The sequence below is a fragment of the Callorhinchus milii genome, unplaced genomic scaffold (genome assembly GCF_018977255.1).
Source record: "Callorhinchus milii isolate IMCB2004 unplaced genomic scaffold, IMCB_Cmil_1.0 Scaffold1, whole genome shotgun sequence".
NCBI classification, from domain to species: Eukaryota; Metazoa; Chordata; class Chondrichthyes; order Chimaeriformes; family Callorhinchidae; genus Callorhinchus; species Callorhinchus milii.
The window spans coordinates 76,987,826-76,998,714 of NW_024704742.1; positions in this window are offsets into that span (position 1 = coordinate 76,987,826).

Consider the following 10,889-nt stretch of genomic DNA (forward strand, 5'->3'; position numbering starts at 1 on the left):
AACTCTGAGTGCACACAGAGCTGCCTCTGCTTTGATCTCCAGTTTTGCTGTTTATCTTCACTCCTTTCCAGTTTGTTGAGCTTTCTGAGCTGGGAACCTCTTGAGGGAGGCCCCACACTGTTCTGACTCTGGGGGGGGGGGGGGGGTGGGCAAGGCTTTCTGATAAGAGGAGTCTGTGAAAAGGGCTTGAATTTTCAGCTGGAGTTTGTGGGCTGCAAGCCTGGAGTCACCACACAAGCCAACGGTTTCACTGTGAGACTGATGTGACCTGAAGGTAAACAATCTTAAGTAACATTCCCTAACAGGACTTTGTTTTTGTGTTCCATGCTAAACTTTGTTCAGTGCCACTGATATTTGTTTAAGGCTAATAGGGGATCTGGGCAAAAGACATGAGGTGAATGAGCTGTGCTTTCTTGGAGCAGGATCTCACCCACTACCCTGATGACTTTGTTAGTTAAGGTAATTCACATGAAAATCCCCTTTTAACAGAGAAGGGAAAAAGGAAATCTCCTTTACCAGCTCAAAGCAGCTTTCCAACAACCTAACTAGAACTAGTGGTTCATTAGTATTTGGGCTGTTTAGTTGAAGATGTTTTGAAATATTTGTGGGGGTAAATATTGCTTACAGTGTTCCAGTTATTAAAGTGCTTCTTCAGATGTTTATGTCTAAAATAATAGGGTTCTAGAAGTATTTTAATCACACAGTGCTCAGTTATTACTGAGGAATTCAACCTTGATGGCTTACATTTGGTGTAGATTGCTATAATTTGTTTGATTTACATCAAGTCCAAACCTATCTACTTGTAGCTTCAGGTCTAATGGTAGCTCATTAAAAGAGCTGTATTTGAGTGATATAGGATATTACTGTTTGATATGCAATTACAATTTAAGTTGCGATTCTCTGCCTTTTAGTGCCACACACTGCTTTCCGTGCCCAGGATGTACCAATAATGCTCTGTATTGACAGATAGCCTTGCTGGCTGATACCTCTGTTTAACTCAGACCCAGACAGCCTGTCTGATAGGCAGTCAGAAGGGACTCTCATATCCTGAGTAGCTGTGCAATTTGCTTCTCATGGCATGAAATGCGCCTAGAGACGTCCTCCCAACATGAAAGGCGCTATATAAACGTAAATTGTATATACTGTACGCAAACCCAGGCAGTTGTTTGGAAGTCGGGAAAGTTGGTCTTTGCTTCTGGGCGGAAGCTTTGTAATTATAATATTAATCCTTGCACTTTAGTACAGGCCCTTTTCCATCAGGTGGGAGTTTGAAAGGAAAAAAAGTACCCTTCTCTTTTCAAGTAGTACCATGGGATCTTTAACTTCCACCAGAACAGGCAGATGGCACCTCGGCTTTTAATGTCTCATCCGAACGATGGCATCTCCAACAATGCAACACCCCAACACTGCATTGGGATGTCAGTCCAGATGATCTGAATTCAAGTTCCAATGTGGGGATTGAACCCACAATCTTCTGACTAGGAGGCGAGAGTGCTACCAACTGAATCAGACTGACACCTACGATTGTCAGTGACTGCTCCCTGATTAGCCAAGAAACTGTACCCTAGTATAAGGGGAGTCCTGTGAATCGCTTTGAGATGTCCTCCCAAAGTGAAAGGCACTGTATTAAATACAAGATTATTATAATTAAGATTATGCAAAATACATTAGAGAGAGAAAATTGCCAGATTTTGTTTTGATATGTTGACACAATAAAACAAAATTACAGTGTTGATTTGCTGGTAATTTAGTGTTACAGAGATTATTGTATTTGTGTGTCGAGCCCTATGGTAAATGGAATGAAAGTTACTGACCAAATAGAAATATTTTGCACCAGGAGAATGGATTTAGAGGCTACCAAAAGAATGATTTTGGCCATGTGTATTAAGAAGAACACTCATCTGATTAGAACATATTTGCTATCAAAACCGGTGAATTGAATGAAGGTCAATCGTCACAGCAGGAGATCACCAGAGATGTTCTGTTGTGATCTGACATCTCTCCTCGGTTTAAAAGGTAACAAATGTCTCCACAGCTTCAGTGTGCACTGTTTAAATGGACAGGGCCCTCATGGTATTGTGTGCTGCATTCCTGGAAGTGCATTCCTTCGGATGAGACATTAAACCAAGTTCCCGTATGGGTGTTCAGGTGGATATTAAAGATCCCAGGCACTGCTTGAAAAAAGAAGGGAGTTTCTCCCAGTGTCCTGGCCAATGATCCTCCAGATAAAATGGTCATTCACTTTATTGATGCATGTGGGATATTACTGTATGTGCAAATTGGCAGCCGCGTTCACCTACAAAATACAGTTATGAAACAAGATATTTTAATTTGAGATGTTCCCACATTATAGGAGCTATATCAACAGTGAGGTCATTATCAATTAAGTGCTTGCAAATATTTTGATTTATGTGTGTGTGTGTGTGTAGGGGATGTGGGGTGGGGGCAAGTCCTGTAGCTCAGTGGTTAGAGCACTTGCTTTGCAAGTGAGAGACCTGAGTTCAATTCCAGGCACAGGGCGAAACCTTGGGCAAGTTTCCTTACTCCACACTCCTAATAATAATCCCTCCAAAACCGAAAACAATAATAAATTGGTCATTTTCAACCTACGATTGTTTGTGGGACATTGCTGTGCGCAATTGGCTGCCGCGTTCTCCCACAAATATACAGTCAATTCACTTTACAGTGTGTTCTGTGAAGCGCTTTGGGACATCCTCCCGACGTGAAAAGCGCTATATCAAATGCAAGGATTATTATTAATTGCTGTGAGTCCTGATTTTACATTGAGATGTGTCTTGAAGGAAGCAAGGGAGGGAGCGAGGTAAAGGGAATGTGGGATAAAGTTCCAAAAAGTGAGGGAATTAGGGTATTTTAGTGCAAGCAGCCTCCAGTAATATGTGAAGGCAGTTAGGGCATGAAGTATAGCAGCACATCCCTGACATTTGGTGTCATATTTTACTGGAGTTTTGTGTACAAGTGAAGGGACAATCGTTTTGCTGTGATTTCATCATTGCAAATAAAAGAGTCTGGTTCCCCTTTAAGGTTTATATAATCTCTATCCTTGACATTTGTTACAAACTCACAGCTGGTTTTAGAATCTGATATCCTCTGCAAACTCTGAATTGGAGGGTTACTCTCTTCAGTCCTACATGGCAACTTCAGACTCCCACATCTCCGAAAGGGGCTGAGTTGAGCAGCTACATGTTGCTGTTTTTCCTGTGATTCTCACGACTCTATAGGTATCTTCACAGTCCCACTGAAAATATCCACAATCTCACTACTACACTTAAGCCTGTATTCTGAGCCATAGAATCCCATCTAGTCTTAGTTTGTTAAACCATTTTGTCTTAAAATTTAAACCTGTGCAATTTTTAAGACAAAATAGCCTTGCATCTTAAAATTTCGGGCCTCCTATGTGTAGCATTGTATTGTATTGTATACCAACCTGCTCGCTCCCTCCGTTTATCAGGCTCCGGTCTGCTCCATGTCTCCCGCCCGACCCGCCCTACCATCGGTGGCCAGGCTTTCAGCCTCTCTGCCCCCACACTCTGGAACGCCATCCCACGGTCCCTTCGCCTCACAACAAGGGTTGTGGCCGATGGCATGGTCGAAGAGGAGGGTCTTGAGGTGGAACTTGAAGGAGGCTAAGGAGGGGGTGAGGCGGAGTGACTGGGGATGGAATTCCAGAGGTTGGGGGCAATGGCGGGCTTTGTAGGTGAGGACCTGGATGAGGGCAAATCGGCCAACTCCCCTCCCCTCCCTTCTCCCTCCCTGACCCCAGTTCGGGTCTGAAATGCTGTACACTGTCCAGCGCCTTGGGACGTCCTCCCAACGTGAAAGGCTCTATACAAATGTAATCTTGTTGTTGCTGTTGTAGTGGTTGGTGCAGGACACTTTATCAAAGTCAGGCAGTGGCTGCTTGGACTCTTCCTTTATTTCATTCCCCCAAGTGATAACAGCGGAAAATCGGCAGCAACACATTTGTAAACTAAAGTCAATGTAGTTTCCCTATAAATAAACCAACTCTATTTTTCTGCCTCCACCCTCAACTCCCGGACCACTGCTGTCCTGACAGACTGTCTGTCGGACATCAAGTCCTGGATGAGGGCAAATTTCCTACAGTTGAATGTGAACAAGACTGAGGCCCTCCTGATTGGCTCACACCAGCGCCTCAGCACCTCAGGCTCTGGCAACATCAACCTCCATGGTTGCACACTACAACTCACCAAACCAGTCAGGAACCTAGGGGTCTTATTCAACTCTCAACTGTCTTTTCTCCCCCACATTCAAGCCATAACCCACTCTGCCTTCCCTCACCTCCATAACATCGCCGAACTCCGCCACTACCTCACCCTTCAGGCCGCTGAAACTCTTGTTCATGCCTTCATCACCTCCAGGCTCGACTATGCAAATGTCCTTGTCAGCCTTCCCAACTCCTCCCTCCACAGACTGCAGATAATCCAAAACTCTGCAGCCTGTATCCTCTCCCACACAAAACTCTGTGACCCCATCTCCCCCGACTCCATTGGCTCCCTATCCTTCAGAGGATCCAGTTCAAGATCCTGGTCCTCGCATACAAAGCCCTCCATGGCCTCGCCTCACCCTACCTCTGCGACCTCCTAACCCCCCACCAACCCGCCCGGCTCTGGCCTGCTCCACGTCCCCCGACCCACCCGCCCCACCATTGGCGGGAAAGCCTTCAGCCACAACAACAACAAATTACACTTATATAGTGCCCTTCACGTTGGAAAGATTTCCCAGGGCACTGGACAATTGGATTTTGCACCCAAGCTGGGAGTTGGGCTCAGAAGGGGAGGAGGGGTGGGAGAGTGGCCGAAGGCACAGTCGAAGAGAAAGGTTTTCAGATGGGATTTGAAGGAGACGAGAGAAGCACTGGCATTACGGGATAGAGTTCAAGAGTGTGGGGACAGAGATGCTGAATGCCCGACTGCCATTGGTGGGGCGGGAATTGCGGGGGACCTGAAGCAGGCTGGTGTCTGCTGAGCAGAGGGAGCGGACAGGCTGATATGGAGTTATGAGGTCGGAGAAGTAGGGGGGAGCAAGACCGTGGAGGGCCTTGAAGGTAAGAACGAGGGTTTTGTACTCAATTCTCTGAGGAATGGGGAGCCAGTGAATGCTGGGAGAGGAAAGAGAAAGCTGGGAAGTGACAATTCGTTCCATGACCTTTGATGGAAAGGAAGGTTTGAAAAGGAAGCCACTACAGCACCAGTGACTCAGATATGGTGAATGGTGTTCATGTACGCTATGTGATTACGTTATGCCGTCAGTGAGCGTGCAGTCTGGCTGCATCCTGGGCACAGCAGCATTCAGACACAGAAGTTGAAAACCTGGGATTAGCTTCACAATTTGAAACACTCTCGTCATTACAGAGTCGCATTAGAGGCCCAATGTTTCCCTCCAAAATAAACTTTATTCAAAACAATGAAAATTCAATCAAACAGCAAATAAGATTTCAGACTGTTCCCACTGTCGCTATCCAAACAACATTTACTCTTAGGCTACATGTTGAGTTTTCCAATTCAACTTCATACAGAATAATGCGCATCAGGTTTCCTGCATTATACATGTGTGTATGTGTGCGTGTGTGTGTAGCATACACTCCCTGGGTAACATGTCAAATACCCTGTTTCAAATGTATGTTAAGAATCCATTAGTTTGTGATTTGTTTTAAACATGGGGCGGAGGAGGTTGCTGGGTTGTCTGACATTCTTTTGATGATGAGCAACTCGTAAAAGTGTGGCTGTTCCCATGTGGCTTTCCTGTTTATTCACCAATGTAAGGGTTAATCCCTTCCCTGTTCGTAAGTGTAATTAAGATTGGGTAAATGTGAAGTTCTACTTATAGCTGGCTCCCAAAGGGATTGTGTTCACATCCACTCGCTCAGGATGGCTCCCAGCTGCCCAGAACTCTCCATAGGGATTTATTTATACCAGTTCATGCTGAACTGTGAAAATAATTTTTAGAAGACAGAGACAAGCACTGACCAATTAAAAGAGCAGCTGTATCTTCAGTAAAAGGAGCGCTTAGAAACATAGAAATTCATAGCACTAAAGAAATTCATGTAGCCCATACTTGAAAGGGTATTATTCAACTGGTCTGCAAAATTGCAATACCATGACTTAAATTGCATCAAACTACATCATTGTATTTAGTTCATGACACAAATGTATCTTCATGACATAGGAATTTCTATGTTCCAAATCTCTGACTGTCCATCGCCTTGGGACGTCCTCCCAACGTGAAAGGCGCTATACAAATATAATTTGTATTGTGTGACATATGTACTTCATGACAGAAATAATGCAGAGCAGATCACAAGTTATAAAACAATTTTATAGGAAGCCTGGGTACCTTTTAAAACTTGAACTCTAAAAATGATTTACAACAGTCAAATAAATGAGCCAAACTCCCACATTACAGCATCTGACTGATCAAGTGATTCATGTTGCTGCTTTTGTTGCGAGTTTGGATTGGGTCTGTTTTAATCACAATCTGATCTTTAACTGACTGAAAGTTCCCTCCTTAGTGATCTGGCTCCACATCCATGTTAGAAATGAGGGGGCGAAATTAGTGACCTTTTGTCACATTGAACATCTCATGAAACAGTGTTAATTTTTTACTGTTCAATACTGATTGTATTGAAATCACATGCCATGATGTACTTTTTTTGAGATCCTCCTCTTTGCACCATTTCTGCAACATCATGGTGCCATCTTGTGAATATCTGTCTGACTTGAGGCAAAATGTGAATGCCATAGAATTGGATTCTGATGTGGGAATCAGTTTTGCTTTCTGTTTGTCACTTTACACTTGCCTATGAAGTGGTTATTTGCAAGTTCAGTTGTGACTCCCACATTTTACTATACAGTATAATACAGTCTATATATATATTTACACACATCACTTTTCATGTTGGGAGGACATCACAAGGAGCATTCAACAACAACTTGGATTTATATAGCGCCCTCCACGCCGGACGGTGTCTCAGAGTGTTTAATTAATAATCCTTGCATTTGATATAGCGCTTTCACATCTTCTAGATGTCTCAAAGCGCTTCACAGAATATACTGTAAAGTGAATTGACTGTATATTTGTGGGCGAAACGCGGCAGCCAATTGCGCACAGCAGTGTCCCACAAACAGTCGTGGATTGAAAATGACCAATTTATGATTGTTTTTTTTTTGGAGGGATTATTTATTAGGCGTGGGGAGTAAGGAAACTTGCCCAAGGTTTCACCCTGCATGGAATTGAACCCAGGTGTCTCGCTTGTAAGGCGAGTGCTCTAACCACTGAGCTACAGGACTCCAATTCATGGTGTTAGATGGGCAACAGAGCTGGGGGTGGGAGCCGGCTGTGTGTGTGGAAAGACGACTTGAAGCACGTACAAAGAGGTACATTTTGAAATGTTCCTTAAACGAGGGGAGAGAGCTGTCAGCGTGCACTTACCCTGCTACAGTAAGTGTTCAGTAAACTTGTTCCTCTAATGGTGTTTTCAGAACTTGTCCTTTTAAGTATAAATGCTCAGGACTAGCTTTGTTTTACAGAATCAGAAGGATGATAAAGCAATGATAATTCTTTGTGAGCGATTGATGTTTAAGTGGGTTAATGATGGTGTGTAGCCCTCTTCAAATTCCTATCGGCTTTGTTGTTCCACGGTGGCAGGAGTTTCTCTGATATCCAGTGGAACGGTTCATTATCTGGGACCCACCAGCCTCAGTCTGAATGTACTTGCTTAATTACCTTTAAATCTCCTTATTTAACAGAGGCTGGACATTCATGCAGTTCCAGGCACTGTGTGAGTGTCATGTGACTGAAATCCAGTTGAATTGAGCATCTTTGCATGAGTAACAATAATAAATATTATTACAATGCTTGCATTTGATATAGCATCAGGAGGAGGATGTTGATGAGTTTACCATATGTATCAGAACCCCCACTCACCATCAAAAAAAAAAGCAATGGTTGATCACTTTGGTTGCTTGGGTCTCCACTCACCAAAGAAGAGCACCCATATGCAATGTTAAAAAAGTACATTGTTAATGGCTTGAGGATTATTTCAGTTCTTAAAGCATTTGGCACATTAGCATGAAGCCACAATTGCACAAACTCAGCTCAGCATGTTTTGCGTGAGGCATGCGCAGGTTTTGTCGGACATCAATCTGATTGCCTTGACCAACCCCAGCAGAGGATGGATGGCTGGGAAACTATTGGGGAATTGGACAATTCTTTGTCTCTTGCTAAATTGTGGAATTCCTGTAGCTCAGTGGTTAGAGCACTCGCTTTGCAAGTAAGAGACCTGGGTTCGATTCCCAGCAGGGTGACACCTTCGGCAAGTTTCCTTTCTCCACACGCCTGATAATAATCCCTCAAGAAAATAAAACAATAATAAATTGGTCACTTCAAACCATGACTATTTGTGGGACACTGCTGTACAGAAATGGCTGACACGTTTTGCCCGCAAATATACAGTCAATTCACTTTACAGTATGTTCTGTGAAGCGCTTTGAGAGGTCTAGAAGACGTGACAAACCCTATATCAAATGCAAGGATTATTATAAATTTAACAATGATTTGTGAATTGTTCCCCAAATGCAGCCCATTGAATTTGAATAAGTCTGCTGACAACTGACATTAATCCCCAGCTGTTGTCAACAGGACTGAATGTAACCTGTTGAATGATGTACACTTATTTTAACTAAATCAGCTGTTGAGTCAATCCCATCAGATGGACTATAGCATATTTCAATGGTGTGGATGAAACAACCAGAGTTTTTGTATAATAATAGTCCCTGGAGACAATCTGAGCAGAAAATTTGAGTCGAGCTAACACCCTCTATACATGCGGAATGACCAATTTCTCAACAGTTGTCGGCACAGCAGCCCAATCGGTGCCCACAATGTTTCTGGCAAATAATTCTCTTAAAGTGGGCGTGTGACCATTGTTGCTTTTACAGCTACTTTCATAAGGCCTTTCACGTTGAATGTCTGCAAGTGCTTTACAAAGTTGATTTGGTGTGAAGAAAGTCATGGTCAACAAGAGAAATTTCATTAAGGGAACAAAAATGTCTCCTTCTATGAGATCCTGTAACATGTTTTCAAAGAGTTGGAATGACTATGTATTTGTAGGCAAACTTGGCAGTACAATTAATAATAACAATAATTGCACACAACAATGTCCTACAAACAGCCATGAAGTGAATGATCCATTTTATTTGGGGATTGTTGGTCAGGATACCCCGGACAGACTTTTATTTCCGAATAGTGCCATGGGATTCTTTAATGCACACCTGAACAGGTAGACAAGACCTTGGATTAACACCTCATCCAAAGGATGGCTCCTCCGATAATGCAGCACATCCCTAACAATAGAATGTCATCATATGAGTTCCAAGTCCCAACATGAGCTTTGAACCACGACCTTCCTACTCTGAGACATATGTGTTGATCAGAATTTTTAGATTTCCTCACTCCAACTGCCCCACCTTCAGCGATTGAGCCATCAGATACTGTGTCCCTCTCTGTCTTCAAAACCTTGCTTAAAACCTACCTACTTTGACCTTGAAGGAGAAGGAAGTGTCAGTAGGCACCTCCCTCTGTCCCTCCCACACCCTCCTCATTTGGTGTCTATCACCATATCTATAAAGTGCTTTGAGTTATTACCCTCAATGAAAGGCATTATATAAGTGCAAGTTGCCTACAAAGGCACAGTTTACACCTTACAGCAACTCCTGTGAAGTTCTTTCAGATGACCCCCTGATATGAAAGATGCGGTATCAAAGGTAAGGATTATTATTATTTATATGTTGTAAATGAGAGTTGCCATTGAATAGCAACACGCCTTTTAAAAATAAGTTGATTATCTAGTTATAATGAGCATTAAAGGCACAGTATAGACAAATGTCAATACCTCCAGTCCTGTTGAGACTATGGGAGCATCAGCTGCAATATACATGTGATCAAGAATAACTGATTTAAATTATCACTACTATATGCCAGAGCTTTTGATTTGAGGAATTTGACGTTGCTTTTTCGGTGGTATTGTCTGCAGATATCAACTCATCCAAAAATTACAAGTGTGCTTGTCAGATTGTCTGTGGTTTGTTTCATATGGCTTGTTAGAAGGAGGTGATTTGACGGTCGAATGTTTGGAATGAGATTTCTCCACAGGTTTGGAGGGTTTCCTGGGAGTAATGTTTGTGCACAGAGCACATCGTAAGATTTTGAGTTATAGATCATTATTCAATGAGACTTAATGTGCAGCTATTTCTAACAAGATAACTTTAATAAGGACATCAGAAGTGCAACACACCGACTCACAGGAATTTCACCCTGATGTGATGTGATCTACTTTCAGAGTGGAGTTCTTGAATAATGTGTTGATTACTAGAAGGTGTCTCGACTCAGATTCTTTATTCGGGAATCACATTAGACATCGCTATTGCGAGTTCCCTGAGAACAGACCTTGGCACCATTCATAGAATGGCAAGACGTTATCCCAATGTGTAAGGCACTATATAAATACATGTAACTGTAAATTATAATGTGTAATGCCAGTGGTGTACTATCGTGTGGGATAGATCATTTTATCCTGCAGTTTTCAGAAGTTCTGATCATCTCTTGTGAAGTTTATTGCATTGCCATCAGTACAGAATCCTAATTGAGGTGTGGTCATTTTGTCTTACCATTGAATGATAGTGACTCGTGCAGAAGTAGTTTCCATGAGTCCCACGTCGGGACTTTGAATTCAGATGGTCTAAGCGGACACTCCAATGTAGTGCTGGAGATGGGTTGCATTGTCAGAGGTGCCACGCTGAGATGTTAAACCAAGGTCCCACCTGCCTGTTCAGGTGGAAGTTAAAGATTAAAAA